The sequence below is a fragment of the Castor canadensis genome, chromosome 9 (genome assembly GCF_047511655.1).
Source record: "Castor canadensis chromosome 9, mCasCan1.hap1v2, whole genome shotgun sequence".
Taxonomy (NCBI): domain Eukaryota; kingdom Metazoa; phylum Chordata; class Mammalia; order Rodentia; family Castoridae; genus Castor; species Castor canadensis.
The window spans coordinates 50,265,828-50,289,238 of record NC_133394.1 but is presented as its reverse complement, the minus strand read 5'-3'; the positions used below and the strand labels follow the sequence as shown (position 1 = coordinate 50,289,238).

General features: G+C 33.9%; 1 pseudogene; it reads left to right on the top strand.

Moving 5' to 3' along the window:
- The first annotated feature begins 16,636 nt into the window (after positions 1-16,636).
- Positions 16,637-18,474, top strand: LOC109674479 (TBC1 domain family member 15-like; annotated as a pseudogene).
- The last annotated feature ends 4,937 nt before the right edge of the window (positions 18,475-23,411 follow it).

The following is a 23,411-nucleotide window of genomic DNA, read 5'->3' as shown; positions in this document are numbered from 1 at the left end:
AAGAAAAGAGGGGATTCCAAGATGGCAGCTAGAGGGAGGAAGCAGAAAGCGTGCCTCCTATAGTAAAATCTTGGAGAGATGCTGGAGACAAACCTTGCAGGCAAAACCACCGAGAAGAGGCAAAACTTTGACCCCTCCACACCTCCAGGAGGCGCAGAGCATCTCTACTTCACATTAAATAGAGAAACAAGGAGAGCCCCTGGGCCGCCAGTTGCCTGTGCCCAGACGGCTTGGGAAGACGTGGACAAGGTGAGCTTAGAGGTACTGTGGTACTCCCACAGACAACTCTGGGCCAGAGCAGCATAGCCCCCTGGACAGACTAACTTCCACCCAGGGAAAAAAGAGAAACTGAGTAATAAGCAATAAGAACAATAAAGACACGTGGGAAAGAGGGTGGGGTGCACTGAGCACCAAAGATTGGGGGAAGGGAATCCTTCCCAGAACTGTAAATAAACAAGCCAGGTGGGCCGGAATGGTTCTGGCAGGAGTGGGGGCACGCACCCAGCAACCAGGAGCGAGAAAGCTTGTGAGAGTGGCGGAGGGAGGAAAACTCCACAGGAGAGGAGGGAAAACCCACTTCCCATGTGAGATGTAAACAAACACACAGGCCTGAGAAAGTGGATGCAGTGTCACCTCCCCCAGTGTGCTTGGAAAGGGGAAAGCTTGTAGCAGAGGCTCACGCACAGTACAACTCTGAGTAAACAAAGCCTGCAGGGCCAGCTGAGTGCTAAGCTCACCCCTGAGATATGCATAAATAACACATCCAGCAACAGCAGACTGACAGCAGTGGGCAGGCAAGACACAACCGCAGATACCATTCACAGAACTGTCTCCAGATGCTTTTTTTTTTTTTTCTCTCTCCCTACCTTTGTTGAGAAAACAACAGAACTACACCTGCATGCTGAAAAACTTACTGAAACGGTATTGCATTTGAACTTGGGACACTTTGTGGGGTTTTTTTGTTTTTTCCTTTTTGGGTTTTTTTGTGCAGCTTTGTTCTCCTTTATGCATCCCCTTTGAGGAGACAACTATAGAACAACATCTGAGGCACCATCTCCAGGATTGGAGACTGAGACGGACACAAAAATTATTAAGACTGAAAATTCATTGCATTTGAACTTGGAGGTTTTTTTAATTTTTTTATTTTTTATTTTCTATTTTTCATTTTGTTTATTTTATTTATATATATATTACTGTCATTTACTTATTTTTTATTTTCAATCCTCTCTCTGTCTCTCTAAGGCCTGTTCAGCTTACTGTCGATTAGTACACTAACGCTCCCTGTTTATACCTTTGAAACTTTCTTGTTTGATTCCTTGTTTTGTTTTTTCCTACTTATCTGTTTGTTTTTCCCTTTTCTTTAACTTCTTGCTTTCCATCTGCTCTCACCCTTCCATTCTAAATATTGCCATTGTTATTATTACATGCTAGAAAATACTTAATTTCACACAGTACAGGGACAGTAACAACACCAAAGACAATGACGGGAAGACAGAAAAAACAGGGAAACCAGTTTCCCCACAGCAAAAAATTAGTACAGGAACCAGAGGGGAATAAAGAAAACAGATACTCAGTTCCAGACTCCAAAAAAGTGAAGATAAACTATGCCAAAGAACCCAGTGGAGCCCACAAGAATAATTTAAAAGAAGAAATATTACAGGTACTCAATGAGAATTTTATAGAGATGATACTGGATATAGTCAACCAAAATGTACAGGAGACACTCAAGAAATTCCAAGACAACACAAACAGAGAATTTGAAAAAGCAAAAGAAGAAATAAAGGAAACCATAGAAGCACTGTATAAACAACAAAGTGAAACAGAGAACACGATTAGTAAACAGATAAATGAAACTCAGGACAAAAATAGACAACATTAAAGAGGAAACCACCCAGGATATGGAAAACCTCAGAAAAAAGAACAAAACCAGAACTGCAAAACAAAACGGAAGGCCAATCCAGCAGAATAGAACAAACAGAAGACAGAATCTCAGAACTTGAAGATGAAATGGTAATTAAAGGAAAAACTGAAGAACTATTAATTAAACAACTCAAGACCTGTGAAAAGTAAAGGAAAGAACTCACTGACTCCATCAAAAGACCAAACTTGAGAATCATGGGCATTGAAGAAGGAGAATAGGTGCAAGTGAAGGGAATGCATAATATATTCAAGAAAATAATAATGAAAAATTTCCCAAATCTAGAGAAAGATATTCCCATACAGATGCAAGAAGCCTCCAGGACACCAAACAGACCAGATCAAAATAGAACTACCCCATGACATATCATCATTAAAACAAGTTCAGAAACTAGGGAAAGAATATTGAAGGTTGTAAGAGAGAAAAAGCAAGTAACATACAAAGGTAAACCCATCAAAATCACAGCAGACTTCTCAACAGAAACATTAAAAGCAAGAAGAGCATGGGGTGAGATCTTCCGGGCACTGAATGAAAATGACTTCAACCCCAGGATACTCTACCCAGTAAAACTATCATTCAAAATAGATGGAGCAATAAAAGTCTTCCAAAATAGATGGAGCAATAAAAGTCTTCCATGATAAGCAGAAACTAAAACAATATGTGACCACAAAGCCACCACTACAAAAGATTCTGCAAGGGATTCTGCACACAGAAAGTGAAACCCAACTTAACCATGAAAAGACAGGCAGCACCAAACCACAGGAAAAGAAAAAGCAAGAAAGTAGAGAGTAACCTCAACTTAGGAACACACAATCAAACCTTCAAACAACTAAGACAGCTAAATGACAGGAATCACCACATACCTATCAGACTAACAATTAATGTTAATGGACTTAATTCACCCATCAAAAGACACTGATTGACAAAATGGGTTAAAAAGGAAGATCCAACAATTTGTTGCTTACAAGAGACCCATCTCATTGACAAAGCCAATGGCCCCCGAAAACAGGCAGGAGTAGCAATACTTATCTCTGACAAAGTAGACTTCAAACCTACATTGATCAAACGAGATAAAGGACATTCCATGCTAATAAAAGGGGAAATAGACCAAAAGGAAATAACAATCATCAATCTGTATGCACCCAATGTCAATGCACCCATTTTCATTAAACATACCCTGAAGGACCTAAAAGCATATATTAACTCCAAAACAGTGGTTGTGGGAGACTTTAACACCCCATTATCATCAATAGATAGGTCATCCAAACAAAAAATCAATAAAGATACCCAAGATCTAAAATATACAATAGATCAAATGGACCTACTTGATGTCTACAGAACATTTCATCCAACTTCTACACAATATACATTCTTCTTAGCAGCCCATGGAACCTTCTCCAAAATAGATCATACCCTAGGGCACAAAGCAAGTCTCAGCAAATATAACAAAATAGAAATTATACCATGCATACTATCTGATCACAATGCAGGAAAAGTAGAACTCAACAACAAAAGTAAAGACAAAAAACATGCAAACAGATGGAAACTAAATAACTCACTACTTAATGAACAATGGACCATCGATGAAATAAAAGAGGAAATTAAAAAGTTCCTGGAAGTCAATGAAAATGAAAACACAACCTACCAGAACCTATGGGACACAGCAAAGGCATTCCTGAGAGAAAAGCTTATAGCCATAAGTGCATATATTAAAAAGATTGAAAGATCACAAATCAATGACCTAATGATACATCTCAAACTCCTAGAAAAACAAGAGCAAGCACACCCCAAAGCAAATAGAAGGAGAGAAATAATAAAAATAAGAGCTGAAATCAATGAAATAGAAACCAAAAAAGCCATACAAAGAATTAATGAAACAAAAAGTTGGTTCTTTGAAAAAATAAACAAGATTGATAGACCCCTGGCAAACCTGACTAAAATGAGGAGAGAAGAAACCCAAATTAGTAGAATCAGGAATACGAATACAAAAGGGGAGATAATAACAAACACCATGGAAGTCCAGGAAATCATCAGAGACTACTTTGAGAACCTATATTCAAATAAATTTGAAAATCTTAAAGAAATGGACAGATTTCTAGATACATATGATCATCCAAAACTGAACCAAGAGGAAATTAATCACCTGAATAGATCTATAACACAAAATGAAATTGAAGCAGCAATCAAGAGTCTCCCCAAAAAGAAAAGTCAAGGACCTGATGGATTCTCTGCTGAATTCTATCAGACCTTTAAAGAAGAACTGATACCAACCCTCCTTAAACTGTTCCACGAAATAGAAAGGGAAGGAAAACTGCCAAACACATTTTATGAAGCCAGTATTACATTTATCCCAAAACCAGGCAAAGACACCTCCAAAAAGGAGATCGATAGGCCAATCTTCTTAATGAACATTGATGCAAAAATCCTCAATAAAATAATGGCAAACCGAATTCAGCAACACATCAAAAAGATTATTCAGACCAAGTAGGCTTCATCCCAGGGATGCAGGGGTGGTTCAACATACGAAAATCAATAAACGTAATAAACCACATTAACAGAAGCAAAGACAAAAACCACTTGATCATCTCAATAGATGCAGAAAAAGCCTTTGATAAGATCCAACACCATTTCATGATAAAAGCTCTAAGAAAACTAGGAATAGAAGGATAGTACCTCAACATTATAAAAGCTATATATGACAAACCTACAGCCAGCATTATACTTAACGGAGAAAAACTGAAACCATTCCCTCTAAAATCAGGAACCAGACAAGGATGCCCACTATCTCCACTCCTATTCAACATAGTACTGGAATTCCTAGCCAGAGCAATTAGGCAAGAAGAAGGAATAAAAGGAATACAAATAGGTAAAGAAACTGTCAAACTATCCCTATTTGCAGACGACATGATCCTATACCTTAAAGACCCAAAAAGCTCTACTCAGAAGCTTCTAGACATCATCAATAGCTATAGCTATTAGCAGTACAGCAACTAAGAGATAACATAGATAAATGGGACCTCATAATGCTAAAAAGCTTCTGTTCATCAAAAGAAATGGTCTCTAAACTGAAGAGAACACTCACAGAGTGGGAGAAAATATTTGCCAACTATACATCAGACAAAGGACTGATAACCAGAATATATAGGGAACTTAAAAAACTAAATTCTCCCAAAACTAATGAACCAATAAAGAAATGGGCAAGTGAACTAAACAGAACTTTCTCAAAAGAAGAAATTCAAATGGCCAAAAAACACATGAAAAAATGCTCACCATCTCTAGCAATAAAGGAAATGCAAATTAAAACCACACTAAAATTCTACCTCACCCCTGTTAGAATAGCCATCATTAGCAACACTACCAACAACAGGTATTGGAGTGGATGCGGGGAAAAAGAAACCCTCTTACACTGTTGGTGGGAATGTAAAAACTAGTACAACCACTCTGGAAAAAAAATTGGAAGCTACTTAAAAAACTAAAGATTGATCTACCATTTGATCCAGCAATACCACTCTTGGGGATATACCCAAAAGACTGTTACTCCAGAGGCATCTGCACACCCATGTTTCTTGCGGCACTATTCACAATAGCCAAGTTATGGAAACAGCCAAGATGCCCCACCACTGATGAATGGATTAAGAAAATGTGATATCTATACACAATGGAATTTTATGCAGCCATGAAGAACGAAATGTTATCAATACACCCAGTTTCATCAAATATACACTAAAGGAATTAAAAGCACATATAGACTCCACCACAGTGGTATTGGGAAACTTTAATACCTTTCTATCACCAACAAAGAATCAATAAAGAAATCTTAGAACTAAATAACACCATAGATCAACTGGGCCTAACTGATGTCTACAGAATATTTCATCCAACAACAGCACAATATACATTCTTCTCAGCAGCCCATGGAACTTTCTCCAAAATAGGTCATATCTGAGGGCACAAAGCAAGCCTCAGCAAATTTAAGAAAATAGAAATAATCCCATGCATTCTATCTGATCAAAATACATTAAAACTAGAATTCAACAACAAAAACAAGAGTAGAAAACATGCAAATAATCAGAGGCTGAGTAACACATTGCTCAAAAATCAGCATGTCAGGAGAAATAAGAGAGGAAATCAAAAGATTCCTGGAAGTTAATGAAAATGAAAACATGACCTACCAGAACCTATGGGATGCAGCAAAGTCAGTCCTAAGAGGAAAGTTTATAGCCATGAGTGTATGTATTAAAAGGACAGAAAGATCTCAAATCAATGACCTAATGTTACATCTCAAACTCCCAGAAAAACAAGAACAAGCAAATCCCAAAACAAGCAGAAGGAGAGAAGTAGTAAAAATAAGGGTTGAACTTAATGAAATAGAGACCAAAAACCATACAAAGAATCAATGAAATAAAAAACTGGTTCTTTGAAAAAATAAACAAGGTTGACAAGGTCCTGGCAAATCTGACTAAGATATGGAGGCAAAAGACCTAAATTAGTAAAATCAGAAACAAAAAATAGGAGATAACAACAAATGCCAAGGAAATCCAAGGAAACATCAGAGACTGCTTTGAGAACCTATATTCCAATAAATTAGAAAAAGTTGAAGAAATGGACAAATTTCTAGATACTTATGACCATCCAAAACTGAACCAAGAGGATACTAACCACCTAAATAGGTCTATAGCACATAATATAACTGAAGCAGCAGTAAAAAGTCTCCCAAAAATGAAAATCCAGGAACTGACAGATTCTTACCTGAATTCTACCAGACCTTCAAAGAAGAACTAATATCAATACTCCTTAAATTCTTTCATGAAATATAAAGGGAGGGAACACTGCCTAACTTGTTCTATGAAGTCAGTATTGCACCATCCCAAAACTGGACAAGGACATGTCAAAAAGGAGAACTATAAGCTAATCTCCTTAATGAACATGGATGCAAAAATCCTCAATAAAATAATGCAAACTGAATTCAACAACGTATCACAAAGATGATTCACAATGACCAATTTAGCTTAATCCCAGGGATTCAGGGATGGTTTAACATACACAGATCAATAAATTTAATATGGTGTATTAATAGAAGCAAAGACAAAAACCACTCATCAACTCAAAGTTGCAAAAAAAGCCTTTGATAAGATTCCATGTCACTTCATGATGAAAGCTCTAAGAAAATTAAGAATAGAAAGAATGTATCTGAACATTATAAAGACTATACATGACAAACTTATAGCAAACATCATACTTAATGGGGAAAAACTGAAACCATTTCCCCTATTCAGTGAACATAAATGCATATAATTTCATGAAACAAACACTGTTGAACAGAAAAGTGACAGATAGACATCAAAACAATAATAGTGTGTGACTTCAATACCACACTTCTACAAATGAAAGATTATTCAGACCAAAAATCATCAAAGAACCTTCAGAATTAAGCTATACTATAGATCAAATGGATTTAAGAATATTTTACACAATAGCTTCAGAATACACATTCTTTTCAGCAGACCATGGAACTTTTTCTTAAATAGACCATATTTTAGGACATAAAACAAATCTTAATAAATACCAGAAAATAGCATTGAGATGAATGTTTATTTATATTTCCTATGCAAATGCAGGTTTATAATTTTATGACATAAATTCTTTTATATTACACTTATATCTTTCTTCTACCCTAAAAATCCTCATTCTCAAGAACATAAATGAGAATAGAGTTAGAATGCTCAGAATTATTAATTTGTTCTTATACATTAGACACTTGAAATATAATGATATTAGTATTATTACCTTCAATATGTTTAATGAGAACAGGTGAAAGTATTTTTACCTATAGATCCTTCTCACTTATATCATGGTATAAAAACATCAGAGATCAATCTAGAAAGTAACACATATGTACATGGAAGCAAAACTAGAAATCTCCCTATATAGGTATCCTTACCTCAACTAGCAAAAACCCCTGGTCCTTCTTATTAATGTTTATACTCTATATTTAACAAAATTAGAGATAAGGGCAAAACAGTATCTGCTTGGAAGCGAGGGGGTGGAGGTGAGAGGGAGGAAGTAGGGGGAAAGGGAAAGGGTAGGGGGAAGGGGGGAGTAATGACCCAATCATTGTATGCACATATGAATAAAGGAAATAGAAATAAATAAATAAAAATGTCAGAGTGTATAGTGTTCTTCCACTACAACTTTCCTTTAGTCTTAGATCTACAAACACTTGTAAGTTTAATGCACACCACTAGTTCTTATATTGATGTTTTCTAGCTATTTTATTATTTTTTTTAAGGGTACTGGAGTTTGAACCCAGAGCCTTGTACTTGCTAGGCAGGTACTCTACCACTTGAGTAACACCTCCAGACCTTTTTTGCTTTGAGTTATTTTCTGAAAGGGTCTTGCTGTTTGCCTGGGACATACCTGAACCTTGATCTGTCTACAGTGTGCCACCACAACCAGTTTGTTTGTCAATATGGGATATTCATACCTTTTTCCCTTGGCTTTCCTCCAGCTGTGATCTTCACAATCTCCACTTCCCAAGTAGATGGGATTGAATGCATGAACCACTGCACCTGGCCTTTCAGTCATTTTATTTTTTTAACTTTTTTGTTAAGATACAATAGTTGTACAGGTGGTTTCATTGTGACATTTCCATGTATCATACAGTGTACCACAGTTTGCCTCATCCCCTCCATGTTTCTCCTTCTTACCCCTCTCTTCTTTTGTTTTCTGTTATTTTTTATTATCAGCATGTAGTTGTACAGAAAGTATGTTGTGGCACATAACTTCTTCCAGTATATCTTAAGTATATTTACTGTCTCCATCTTTCTCTTTTATCCTCCCTCCCTAACCTTGTTAGAGCAATTTCAAAAGGTTCTATTTTTATACATGAATACATTGTTATGTTTTCATACATGAATACAAAATACTTCCACTATATTCACCTTCCTTTACTCTTTCCTTATGCCATTTCCTTTTCCACTAGTACCTACCCCTGGACAGGACCTGTGTTACCTTCATGTCCCTCATTTTATAAAAAAAAGGCATTTTTGTTAGTTTATGATAGTCATATAGGGGGATTTGTTGTGAATATATTCGGTATACTATTATACCGCAAATTGGTTTCTCCCTTCTATTATTTTCCTTTCTATACCAGTCTCCTTCTAGTGGTGACTTCAACACATTTCAATGTTTCATGTTCCTGCTTGTATAGAAAGTACATCATCCATACTTGCTCTCTTTCCTTTCTTCATTTATCCTCCACTCTCACTACTGCCCTCCCTTTAGCATAACCAGTTTTACCTTCCTGTTCTTCATTGCTTATGTGTCTGTTTGTGGTTTAAAGGAAACCACCACAAGGTTAGAGGCAGCCCACAGAATGGAAATTTTTCCCAGCTATGCATCTGACAAGGGATTAATAACCAGGATAACAGGGAGCTCAAACAAACAAACAAAAAACTCCCAAAGAATCAATGACCCAATGAAGAAATAGGAGAGTTTTTTCAAAGGAAAAAGTACAAATAACCAACACCCCTGGCCATAAAGGAAATGCAAGTCAAAATCACATGAAGATTCCACCTACTCCTGTTTGAATGGCTATCATTAAGAACACGAACAAATGTTGACAAAGATGTGGGAGAAAAAGGAACCCCCACACAGTGTTGTTGGAAAAGTAAATTAGTACAACCACTATGGAAAGCAGTACGGAGGTTCCTCAAAACACTAAAAATAGAACTACTCTATGATCCAGCAATACCACTCCTAAGCATATACCCAAAGGAATGTAAATCGGGTTAAAATAAAAACCCATATACACCCATGTTTATAGCAACATCATTCATGATAGCTAAGCTATGGAAACAGCCAAGATGTCCTACAACTGATGAAGAGATTAAGAAAATGTAGTATTTGTATTCAATGGAATTTTATTCAGCCATAAAGAACAATGAAATTTTGTTATTCGCAGTTAAATAGATGGAACTAGAGAACGTCATCATAAGTGAAGTCAGCCAGATTCAGAAAGATGAAGGTCATTTTTTTTCTCTTATATATGGAAGATAGACCCAATAAAATACAAGCATTATCATATATGCATATAAGTATACACAGAATATGTTTTCAAAAGTGGGACTATTAGAGGAGACTAAGGGAGGAGGAAAAGAAGGAAAGAATGATAGTGAATAATAATGAAATATATCACATCTGTGTAGGAATAAGACACAATGAAACAGACTGAAAACTGTTGAACAGCACAGGATGGGGGAAAAGGATGAAGAAGAGTATTGGAGGGGGTTTAGACTGACTTAGACACAATATATTTGCAGGTAAAATACCAAGGAAAAAATACTACTGAACCACACATAATTTTAGTCATTTTAGATGTGACCTTTGTTTCCTAGTAAATTTTTTAGGAAGAGCTCAGGGAAACAGTATGCTTTCAGTTCTCATATGTTGAAAATAGTTTGGATTTTTATAGTTGAAATTAGTTCCAAGTTAAAACCATTTTCCTTTACATAACTTGAGTATGTCACTGCATTTTCTTTGGGGTTAAAACGTTACTGATAATAAACTAATGTTTTTCCTTTTCAGGTCAATTTATTTTTTGTACCTAATGTCAAAAATTTTCTTTTTTTTTTTTTGAAGGTCAGTATTTCTTGGAATTGTTACTTTGGAACCATATTCTTATGTGTATGGTATACTCTTTCAACACAGAATTTTAATTCATGCTTACACGAATAAGGAAGTTTTTCTGAGTTGAAATACTTTAGTTTTTTGTTCTTTTTTTTAGCTTACTTGCCTTTATTCTTTGAGTTGATATTAATGATTGTTGGAAATTTTTTCATGGATTCTTTTGCCTGTCTTCAATATTTATCACTTTCTGCTTATTTTTATCTCTTCTTTCATTTATTTAGGATCTTTAAAAGTTCCACTTTTTTTAACCTTCTATTTCTCTTAAGGCGTTACCCACTATGTTTCTTTATTCTTATATTATTTTTATTTATAGCTGAGAAGTTTGGTTTATTTTTGACTTCCTGAATTCTTTTAATAAACTTCTCAGTTCTTTCAGTTTATGTCTTATGTCATTTTTACTGAGGTTTAAATTGTTTTGAACTAACATGTTATAACTTAGCTATATAATGTTTTGTATGCATTCCTATGAAGACATTGCATGGAAATCTACCTCAATAATTTTTTGTTTGCAATTATGATATAATAATATTATTATTGTAATTTATAGATGTCTTGTTCTGGGAAACTTTCTAACTTTACTTTAATCCCTTCTCTTATTTTCATGCAATGTTGAAACTACTTTAAACTTCTTTGTAAAATTTCTTGAGTTTTCTTTTTCACTTTCTCTGAAACTTGTCTGTCCTTCATCTCTATTATAATTGCTCAATTTTTATTTCACTCAGGCATTTTTCTCTTCAACCTAAGAACCTGAACTTGTCAGTCATGAGATTTCCCAGGGGACTGCACTGCTCCAGCCTTGTCAGGTCATCTTATAGTGACTCTCTCAACTCATTTCTATTGGCTATGGCAAATAGCCAGTTCAGCAGTTGTTTTCAAGTTGGTCTGCTGTGCCAGACACCTTTTTATCTTTTCTGCTTTTTTCTTGTACAGATGCTACTGTCCTGCAGGTCTTATGATTGCTGGTGTTTATTCCTCAATCATTAATATTTTGAAGTTTGTAGGGCTAACTTGCCACTTTGATTTATTGTAAATGTTTTTTAGGAATTCTTGGGCAAACTCTCTCATTGTTTTGTGTGTTTTATTATCCAGCTGTTCTCCATATGTTTATGAGAGTCAAACACTATGTTGCCACAGCCATCCTCTCATACATCCCTTCCTCACCTTTAAGATAGAATAATCCATGATCAGGACTACTGACTCTGAAGCTAGGGTTGCCGGTGTTTGAATCTCAACTCTAGGACTTATAGGTAGTGCTATTTTGGCATACTTCTTAACTCTAAATTTTGATAATTAAAGTATTATTTTTAGGATTAAATGAATACATACAATTTAAGCATGTATAATTATGCCTGGTACATGTATATATTTGATAATTAATTTAATTTTGTTTTAATTTATACTAGTTATTCAAAATTCAATTAAAATACATTTAAAGCCAGAAAAATACCACCAATATCATCTCATTATAGTATTAAAAATTATAAATAATATTCTCATTGATTAGATACATAGTTTCTTTGTATAAAGAAGAGACCACTAAGTCAGTGAATGGTTGGATAAATAAGCTAAATTGCTAATGATTAAAAACAAAGGTATTGTATAGGACAATTCATTAAAATAATAAGTTCACCAGAATGTGCCAGCATTAAAAACATGATTAAGTTATTGATGCTTTAGAGTATAATTTAAGAATATAATTGTTAATTATCCTGAAGTATATAGATACTGACTTGAAGGATAAGACAAGGAACTTTCAAGATATCTTCTGTCTTCATGATTTAAGATGACATCTGTCACATGTAAATTGGTTCCCTTAAAATGTCATTCTCTATATTACTACACAGAAAAAGTCACTAGCTCTTGTCTATTTCCAATGAGCCCATGAGTATAATGGAGCAATTTAAGTTTGATAAAAAAAAGAATTTTGTGAATGTGAAAGAGCTTCATAAATGTGAAATTTAAGAAATGAGATTGTAGGATTCTCTATCACTGACATATGAAAGAGCAGAGTGGTTGTTCTAAGATATATTGGAATAGTTCTTTGACAGTACTCTTTTATTAAGAAAATAATGACAATATTAATAGCAAGAATAACAACAACAAAAGGGGGAGTTATTACTTGTTAAGAAAAGAGTATGATTAAGATAATGGTTGTAATGATTCACACGGTTAAATAATTATGAGAAGGAACTAGGGAAAATTTTAATGGGTTAGCTTTATAAACATGTGAATTCAAAGGAAAGAAAATAATTCAGTTACTTTAACAAGGATCATAAATGCCTTGTTAGAGAAAAACATGGTGAATCAGTGAGAGTTAGTGTACTGGCTAATATGTTGGCTTTTGACTGGTTTCTCCATTATTGGCCTATCAAGGTTAATTTTGTGTATGTTTCGACTTACCACGAGTTATTGGTTTGTCTTTTCATTCACAGCAGAGCTCAAAATGACCACAGCTTCCCCACAGAGAAAGTGCTATGAGCAATGAAGCAGATCATATGCTTCAAGATCTTCTTCCCAGTACAGGTGTGTTGCTCAACATGAGGCCAAGAATGTGGACTATTTTCACTTTGGAAAGACAGCAGTGAAATCTGAAATATTATCAGTTCTCACTGTGGATGCATCTAGCTCCTCTCTGCATGATGTGCCCTTTTCAAGCTCAGAAAAAAAAAATGGTTATTTTCCTCTCTTTTAAAATCCCTTTTGTGGATTATATTTTCCAAATGCTGCATCTATGTTCATGGCCAGTGTAAATCTACTAACTTCTATGGTTTAAAATTATAAAAGATGGCTCCCAGTATGGATAATTAAAGAACAGAGTATATGAAATAGAGCAATGAAAAATTGACAAATAATTCCAGTTTACAATCCTGTTATTTTTAAATATTTGTCCTCACTTTGCCTTCATATGCACAGGAATATAACAGTGCTGCACATGCCATATCTATAAACTCTAATTTTATACCATCACTATCAACTTGCAAAGGATATTTTATGTGATAGTGTTCTTTGGATGGGTAATGTTGATGTTGTGGCATGAAATTTGTCAATATGAGACTGACAGTTTTGAAGAAGTAAGGAAATATTGAAGCAATCATTTGCCAAATGTCAAAATACTTTTGCCAAATGAATATTTTCAATCATCTCTCATTTTGAGATATTGGACATTTTAAATACTTCGTTTTCAGTGATCAACTTCATTATTGATGCTATGTTGTTGTTAGCATTAGTGCCCATTTCTCAAATTGTAGTTAGAATATTAAGATTTGATACAAATATTATGACAATTGATTTTTAACATGTTCCTTATTACAAAATATAGCATTCACATTATTTTTATTGTCAATTTAATTTCCATTGTTTGAATAAAATTAATCTTTATGTATTTCATTGAGCTCTAGGAGCTGAACAATGTTTTTCTTGTCTATTGAAAGTGATTATTAAGTTGTTTTCCTTTCTTTTTTCCTCAATCACAAATTATATCAATGGTAATTGATAACATTTTGCACACTTTTGGAAAAAAGATTTAGAAAGAAATAGAAAATGTTTCAGAAAATTCCTTGACTAAAAAAATACGTATGTGAGCATAAGTGCCTATACATACCTATTCATATACACAATATGCCTATTCATATATAATTTCAAAGGGAAATGTGTATCTTTCATAGCAAGTTTTAATTTATGTGACCTTAAACAATAATAGAACAAGAAGTATCTTAACATTTAGAGATTAGGTGTTCAATCAATTTTTGTTTAACAAAGTAACATTGGGAATATTTTGGGATAAAGTTGAAGCATCATTGATAAGGAGTTGGTAGATAAGGTATTGGTTCAATATAATTTATCAGAAAAATGTGAAATAGTGAGATGAAAACTCCATAAGAATTTTAAGCAAAACTTCAAAGAATATAAAGATCCTTGAAATTTTCCAATACCAACACCCATTTCACCCTTACCCCTACTCATTTAACTATAACTCTGGCATTAGTTTTCTTTGGTAATTTCTTCTCTCTGGGCCTCACTTCACCTGAACTACCCTTCCTGTTTCAGGACAAATATACAATCTTCCCAGGCAATGATGCAATAAATGAGAATTCTGAATCAATTTATCCCCATCCAGCTCACCTATCTGGACTCTAGGACTACCATTTACTCCTAATTCAAAGGTTATTACCATCTCTATAGTCTTCTCTCCATTAAAATGATGTGCACTACAGTAACTATAGCAATGTACTCTGAGCTAACTGAGCATGGTGGTCTCAGTCTTATTATATTTCTCAGAACCCTTTCAAATGAAAGTCTGAAATTAGTTTAGGCAAAATGAAGGGAATTTGTTGGCTTAATAAACATCAGGGTCTACATATGGATTTAGATATAATTAGATTAAGAAGCTTAAGCCATAATATTGATATCACCTTTGAATTTTCATTCTTTTCTTTTGGTTCCTTTTCTCAAAATTTCCTTTTTTCCTTGTCCCAAAAAAATAATGCCAATAGCCACAGATTCAGAATTCTTCATGGCTATATACAAATATGTATAAATAAATATAAATTTATAAAAGGATGTATATGCAAATATATGAGTATTATTATGCATATGAATATAAGCATATAATATGTTTTATGTCTTAATTCATTTGAAACTAATAACAATATTGTGAGGCAGGTATTGTTACATCTCAATTTCAGGCATGAGAAAATTGGAATACTGAGAAGCTTAAGTAATTTTCTCAAGGTCACACAGCTCCTGAGTGGTGTACGCAGCATTTCCCTTGAAGGAAACTTGAGACATTAGAATCCATGCTCTGTGTTTCTATACTGTTCTCTATTTGACCAGTATTTAAACAGAAGTACAAAAGAAGTCTGCGATTGCTCAGCATTAGTAATTATTATTTATGCTTTTATTCCTGAAGTAATCACTATATGCCTGGGCATGGAGCAATAATTCATCTGGAAACATGGATATTGGATTCAGAAAAACAACAGATTCTGTGATGTCACTGATCAACTTTTACCCTCAGTGTCCTTATCTTTGGTTTAATCTTTATACCTTGTACAAGGGACTGAGTGAAGGACAGGCAGCTCGACTCATAGTTCTCCATATGAAGGTGATAAGTCAGTAAAGCATAAATTCTTCAAGCAAAATAGCTCGATATAAAGGAGAGATTGACTATTATGTGACAAATAATATTACTTTCATCTGTTAAACAGCTAGGTACCTGTGGTGTTTATATATATTTATAAATTCTTCGACATTCTTTCCTTTAAAAGATTTTTCTCGCCTGGTGTAGACTTAGTGTCTCATACCTAATGATCAGAATATCTTAAAAGTGAAGGTGTATAGGGTTTTTGGATGGAGGCATAGCAGGAATTACAGCTAGCTTCTCACACACTTCCTCTTGGATCACTTGCTTTGAGGGAAGCCAGATGCCATGTTGTGAAGATGCTCACACAATCTTTCAGACAAGCTCATGTGGCAAGAACCTGAGGTCTTCTGCCCACAACTAACACAACTATGGAGACTACAATAAGAAATAAAAGACATTATTTTTTATGTGCCCCATATTTATAATGTCTGCTGATCTTTATCCATATGTGAAGCTCTAAATTTGCAACTTGTATCATTTTCCTACTACTGAGGAATGTTTAATAATTCTTGTAGTTTAGTTTTGATGGAGATTAAAAAAATCCTTAAATATTATTGATCTGAAAAAGTCTTTTTTGCCTTCATTATTGAAAGAAATTTTCACCAGGTAAAAAGTTCTAGGTTGGCAGACCTTTTCTTTCATTACATTAAAGATGTCTCTACATTGTTGTCAGGCTTGCATAGTTTCTGACAATAGGCTTGCATTTATCTTTGGTTTTCAGGACATAATCTGTCCATCTTTACTGGTCTTTGGCAATTTGATTGCAACATAAGTTGGTATTTTTATTGGTATTCTGATTAGTGTGTTGAGCTTATTGTAGTTATAGGTTTACATTATTCATCAAATTTGGACATTTTTCAGATATTAAATCTTTAAGATCACTGGGCATGCACAGGAAACATGATGATGATGACGATGAGTACTGTGAGTGAGAAGATTACATATGAACAGGAAGGAGTATATATTCACTCATCTTATATAAAGGCCAATGGCTGATACAGCTTAATTTCAGGAATATTATGTGCTTTAGAAGAGGATGCGAAAGTAATAGTGGACTGGAGACCATTGGATGATGCATTTGATTCTTAGTATTCTCTATGCTGGAAGGGATCCCAGTTCAGTTGTAGAATGGACCTAGGTCCCAAAAAGAAGGAGTTCTTTGAGGACTGGGATATCTGAACAGTTATGAGGCAAAATGGGACATGGTTAGTACAGTCTAATTTAAAAAGAAACCTCATACTAATGTAGGTTTCTACAACATAAAAGCACATGTCTTGTGAATTGTCAGAATAAGATTCCTAGTCTTTTGAAGGTCTTCTTGATGAACTTGATATAATTTAATACAAAAAAACTAAAAAGATTCTTCCACAGCAACTATGATAGTTTGAAAAGTTACAAACTATAGTTTTGATAGTTTGAGAGGCAGTGATCCTTGTACACATCAATGACCACCTTTAGAAATGGCTGATATTCTCAGTGATGCCATTCCAGGTCTAAAGGTAAATTAACAAGAAGAACCAGGAATTGAGGTCATCCAAAGAATCAGTTGAGAGAATGACCTGATGTTCTAAGGAGAGAGGAAACCTCACTGGAAGAATGGACCAAGAGTAGTGGTTCTGAAGAAAGAATTTTAAATGTAAACAAAATGAAGCAGATGGTATTTAGAAGGGTCTTCTTCATTGAGAAAGCAAGCATGAAATTTCTTCTGGATTATTTTGGGGGGACAGTAGGAAGGGGGAAATAACTCAATTGCAAAAACTGAAACAAAAAAAACCCTATGAATGTATCAGGATGAAACTACAGTGGAAATCTGTCTGTGAGGAACAAGAGAAGAGAAATTCAAGGTTAAGATATTATAAAAGTCTTATTTAAAAGGATGTCAACAGACAGATTGAATAAACAGGATTTGTGCTTTATGACATTTTGATGACTTACTGCATGAATAATTTTAATTTAGTATATGTACAAGGAATGATTGACTTAACTTTTTCCTCTTTATACCTGAAGGAAAATAAAGTGGATGCCTTTTGGTGCTTTGCGTCTTACATGGACCAACTGAATAAAAAACTTGAAGAACAAATGTAAGGCATGAAGACCCAATTAACTCAACTGAGTATCTTACATTGGTTATTGGACAGTGGATTTTGTATTTGCTTAGAATCTCAGGATTCTGGATAACTATATTTTTGTTTAAGATGGCTTTAATCAGATTTAAAAGGGAATTTAGTTTTCTAGATATTCTTTGATTATGGAAGAAGTTAAGGTGGACTGGGTTGACTTGTTAAAATTTCTATCTTCTTTTCTGTTGTGCTATTCTGGAATCAGAAAAACAGCAAATGATGGAGAAGCATTATGGCTTCAATGAAATACTTAAGCATATCAATGAATTGTTTATGAAAATTGATGTGGAAGATACATTATTCAGGGAGGAAACAATTTCTGTACAGATGGTAAATGTAAGGAATCACCACAAACATTTTGTGAGATCGTGAGGCTTAAGAACAGTGAAGTAACAACACCGGATTCAGACATTGGTGAATATGAAAGTGTTGATGTGACTCGTCTTGTCTTCATTTCAGAGTTAATGCCTTGTCACCATTGCAGAGATGACATAGGAATGCAGATATCAGTGTTCTCAAATGTCAGCAGATTAACACCTGCATGGTCATTTCCCTTATATTTTTATTTGAAGAGATACATTGTGCAACATTTTTCAAGTACTTGAAAGATGAACATTTAAAAGCTCCATATGGATCATGCTTCAAGGTTTATGGAAAGACAGTATACTGATGTTCTTGCATTAATATATTAGAGAATTTTTTAAAATCTTTAAATATTTATTTTGTTCTTTTTACCCCCTCACCTATTCCTCCCATCTGGATCTCAAATTATATAGCTTTAGATTGGTATATATTTTCTTACATGATCTGCTCATTATTTTAATATTTGTTTTATACTTATGTGATTCAATTTGGATTTTCTGATTGTTTATTTTCAATAGCAATGATCTTTTCTTCTATACTGTCTAATCTGCTGCTAGTCACAACTGTGCATTTTGTATTAATTGTATTGTATTTCTGTCTCTGGCAGTTCTATTTTGAGTCTATTTGTATCTATCATCTATCAATTTATCCTGCTTATGTTTTCCTCTACTTTCTTGATCATAAGAAGTATATTTTTAATAGTTTTCTGACATCATTCTCTTCAAAGTTAATTATCTATGTATTTCTGGGTCCGCTTCCAATTTTCTCCTGCTTGTGGATCATATGTTCCTGTTTCTTTGCCTGGGAACAATCCTTGTCAATTTTATGTTGTTGCTTCCTGGATTTTGTTTGAATTGCTGATAAGAAACATTTTGTGATTTACATAGAGTATAGTATATACATGTATATATATTTGCAAAATATGCACATTAGAAAAAAATCACAATTAGATTAGATTCATATAATGTACACGGCCAACTGATTTACAACAAAGGCAAAAAACCCATTTAATAATTTGTTCTGGAGAAATAGAATATCATTATGAAAATAAAAACATCAATCTTATGATCTTCTAGAACAGAAAAAGTAACTCAAAATAGATTATGTGCCTAAATGTAAAGGCATCTGCACACCCATGTTTATTGCAGCCCTATTCACAATACCTAAGCTATGGAAACAGCCAAGGTGCCCCACTACAGATGAATGGATTAAGGAAATGTAGTATTTATATACAGTGGAATTTTATTCAGCCACAAAGAAGAATGAAATTTTGTTGTTTGCAGGTAAATGGATGGAACTGGAGAACATCATCTTAAATGAAGTTAACCAGGTTCAAAAAGGCAAAGTTCACTTCTTTACTCTCATATGTGAAGTATAGACCTTACACAAATATAAGCAATATAATGAAAATTGGTTGCACTAAGGGGAGGTCACAGATGAGAGAAGGAGGGTAAAAAGAAAAAGTTAAGAAGGTGAATATGTTTGATGTACTTTCTATACAAGAATGAATATTTAATTTTTAAACCTATTGAAATGACCATGAGAAGGGGATTAAGGTAGAAAGGAGAAAAATAAGGGAGATGAACCAATTTGGGTTATAATACATATATTCATGTCATTTTTTTCTTTTACAAAATCAGAGAACAGGAGGGCAGAACAAGTTCTGTCTTGGGGGTTGGTACCAGTGTGGAGGAAGGGTGCAGGAGGGTGAATATGTTACAAATACTGTGTACAAATGTATGTAAATGGAAAAATGATGATGAAACTATTCCAGAAATGGAGGGAGGGAGTATAAAGAAAAATGATGAACTTTTGGAAATGCCACAATGTATTCCCAGCACAATGGTAAAAAAATAGATACCAAAAAAAAAAAAAAAAGAAACCTTCTACTGAAAGAGAATTATTAGCAAGTTGGAAAAGTATCCACCAGTATTAGAAAAGTGGTTGAATTTTCTCAATAAACAAAAGATATTTAAAAATTAGAGAATTCAAAACTAAGTAATAAAAAGACAATAAACTCAATTAAAATTGGCAAAAGATTTGGACATATATTTCATAAAAGAAGAGTTATGAATGGCCAAGACACTCAAATATTAATGATCACAGGAATTCAAAGTGAACCATAACCAGATACATACTCATTAGCATGCCAAAAATTAAAAGTGGTGGTAATATTCAGAGGTCCCAAGGATGTACAAACCTGAAATTCTTCTACATGTTGATGGGGATGTCAATGTTACTTTGGAAAACAATGACCATGTCTAATAAAAGTAAACATATCTTTGTCATATGTCTACCCATTTTAGTCCAAGGTATTCACATAAAAATTAAAATATGTATATGCAAATACTTATTTATGGATATTCATAGTAGCTTTATTTAAAATAACCCAAAATGGGAACAACTCAAATGCTTATCACCTGGTGAAAAGATAATGATATTATTGTATGTACAGTTAAATACTACTCTAGAGTAAAATGGAATAGATTATAGATATGTACAAAAGCACGGATGAGTCTTTAAAATGTGTCAAGTTAGACACAATAGATAATAAACTCATTTTATATAAAGTTTTTTATATATATATTTATATATATATATTTATACTTTATATATATATTTATATATATTTTAAATTCTGAAAAATGAAAGTTGATCAAGAATTACAAAATAATTTGTGGTTGTGTGGCAATGGGTGGCAATACCTAATGGATAGCAAAAGGGAACAAAGAAACTCGGGGGAGAAATTTCTGTATTTTGGATTTGGTAGAGATTCTAAGGAAATGTCAATCACTTACATTTATCAAAGCTTAATATTTAAATGTGTGCAATTGTATGTAATTTATGCCTTAGTATATTTGTTAAAAAAAATGACAAGAGAGCTGGGGGTGTAGCTCAGTGGTAATACACTTTCAAAACAAATGTGAAGCCCTGGGTTCAGTCCCCAGCACTGGCAACAATGGATATGTGTAAGAAATCAACAAAGCTATGAGTAATAGAAAATTGACAAGAATAGTGGTGAGGAAAAAAGGACCCTAATAAAAGAGAAAAAGAAAGCTAGTCCTCTAATCTGCCATAAAACCCAAATATTTGGAAATGAAAAACATTGTTCTTAACATACAGCATAGATGGGTAGATTCATACAGAGATCTTCCATTGTCAATAATTTATAGGCATTTTATGGAAAATAGTAGATCGATTGCTTGAAAAATTAAGAATGGAACTACCATAGGATCCAGTAATCCACCACTGGTTATATATATTCAAATGAAATAAAGTCAGTATACCAGAGATATACCATATCCTATGTTTATTACAGTCCTGTTAATTACAGCTAAAATTTGAAAACAACTTTCCTTTAATGGATGTATAGATAGAAGAAAATTATGTCATTTGCTGGAAAATGGGTTAAACTGGATCATCATTTTAGGTGAAATGAATAAAAATCAGAAAAACAATTACTGCATGTTTTCTCTTATATGTGGAAGTTAGAGCTAAAGAACAAATATACATGAACATAAATGGGGCACTATTTGAGAGGGGGACCCACAGGAAGTGAGATGAGGAAAAGAGGGTTGGGTATAAGATGATTGCATTACATTGTTTACATGCTTCAAAAGGTCAAAATGAAACCCATTTAAAAAGATTAAAGCAATGGGGAGGAGCGATAAGAAGGAGTAATATATGAAGTGAATATGGTCAAAGATATTATAGGCATTCATGGAAGTATCATGGTGAAGCCTCCCCACATTGTACAATTAAAGTATACATTGTGCTAGTGAAATGTGGGGGAAAATGAAACACATGTACACAATGAATAGAATAGCACTCAGCCATAAAAGGATCCATCCGCAACAACACGGTTGGAAGTGTCAGTCTGTGTTGAGTAAAATATCTAGACACAGAAAGAGACATACTGCATCATCCTACTCATGCATGAAATCTAAAAAGGTTTATCTCATATAATGTGGGAGTGGAAGGGTGGTTACCAGAGGCTGAAGAGAGCAGACGGAGGGAAAGATGATTTAAAAAATACTAATCACAACTAATGAGCATCTTTTCCCCACACTTCTACATTTATTTAGATATTAGTTCATTTTTTCAACAAAACAATAAAACAATTTGAAAAATTTCTAACCTCTATTCAAAGCCTCAGCATGTTGATGGGTCGTTGTAGTTACTTCATCATAAATGACTGTAGTCTGTTGGCTTCATCCATTCATTCTCTATTTCATATTGAAAGGCAAAAAAAATTGTACAATAGATAAGACCATGGATTCAGTAGAGAAAAGTGTATCCAGTTCATAAATTTGTGCACACATAAGACAGTATTATAGTTATAAAACACATATAGTACATTCACCTTTTCTCAGTTCATGGCATATTTACAAATTGCAATTTCCTCTAGCGAGGTGCTATGACTAAATTACAATCAGTGTTTGCTCCAGTGCCTAGAGGAAAGGATGCATCTAATTTATCTTAGTTTAGATTGCACTAGTGAAATATGTTAACTTCTTCTCCTGTGGATTTTATTCCCTGAGAACACCAAAGAAAATGTGGGGAATTGATTCTCACCAGTATAGAATGCATAATTTGAAAGCTTGGGAGTGACATGAAAACTGAATATTTTAGAAAAATCTTGCAGTGAGGTCACATTATCCATATGCCAGAAAGTAAGTTTTAGACAAAATTTCATGTAAATTCATGTAAAATAGTACAACATACTGTTGCAATATTGAAATTGCTACAACAGGAAATCAAAATCATATCATTACAGTTACAACTTTCTCTCAATCTATTGAGGTCTAGGTAGAATTCACATTCAGCCACTCCATCAATTGGTTTATGGACATGGATTAGACACATATGAAATGTGAGTTTATGGAAAAATAACATATTTGGTTAAGGCGAGGACTTCTGTATGACTCCTTAAAAAGCAGTGATTCACAGGATTTAAACTCAGAATATAAAACACTTCCAAGGTACTTGGAGTGCAGAATCCTTCTAGATATTATAATTTCCCCAAAATCATTTATGTTCTCTTACTCATTCCTATTTCGAAAGCAATTTTTAAGGTTTATTGTCTCTGCTATGATTTTCTTAGGTATTCAACTTTGTTTCCACAGAAATGAAATCTTTTTGCACCAATAAAAAATTTTAAAAGTTAAAATAAAATAAA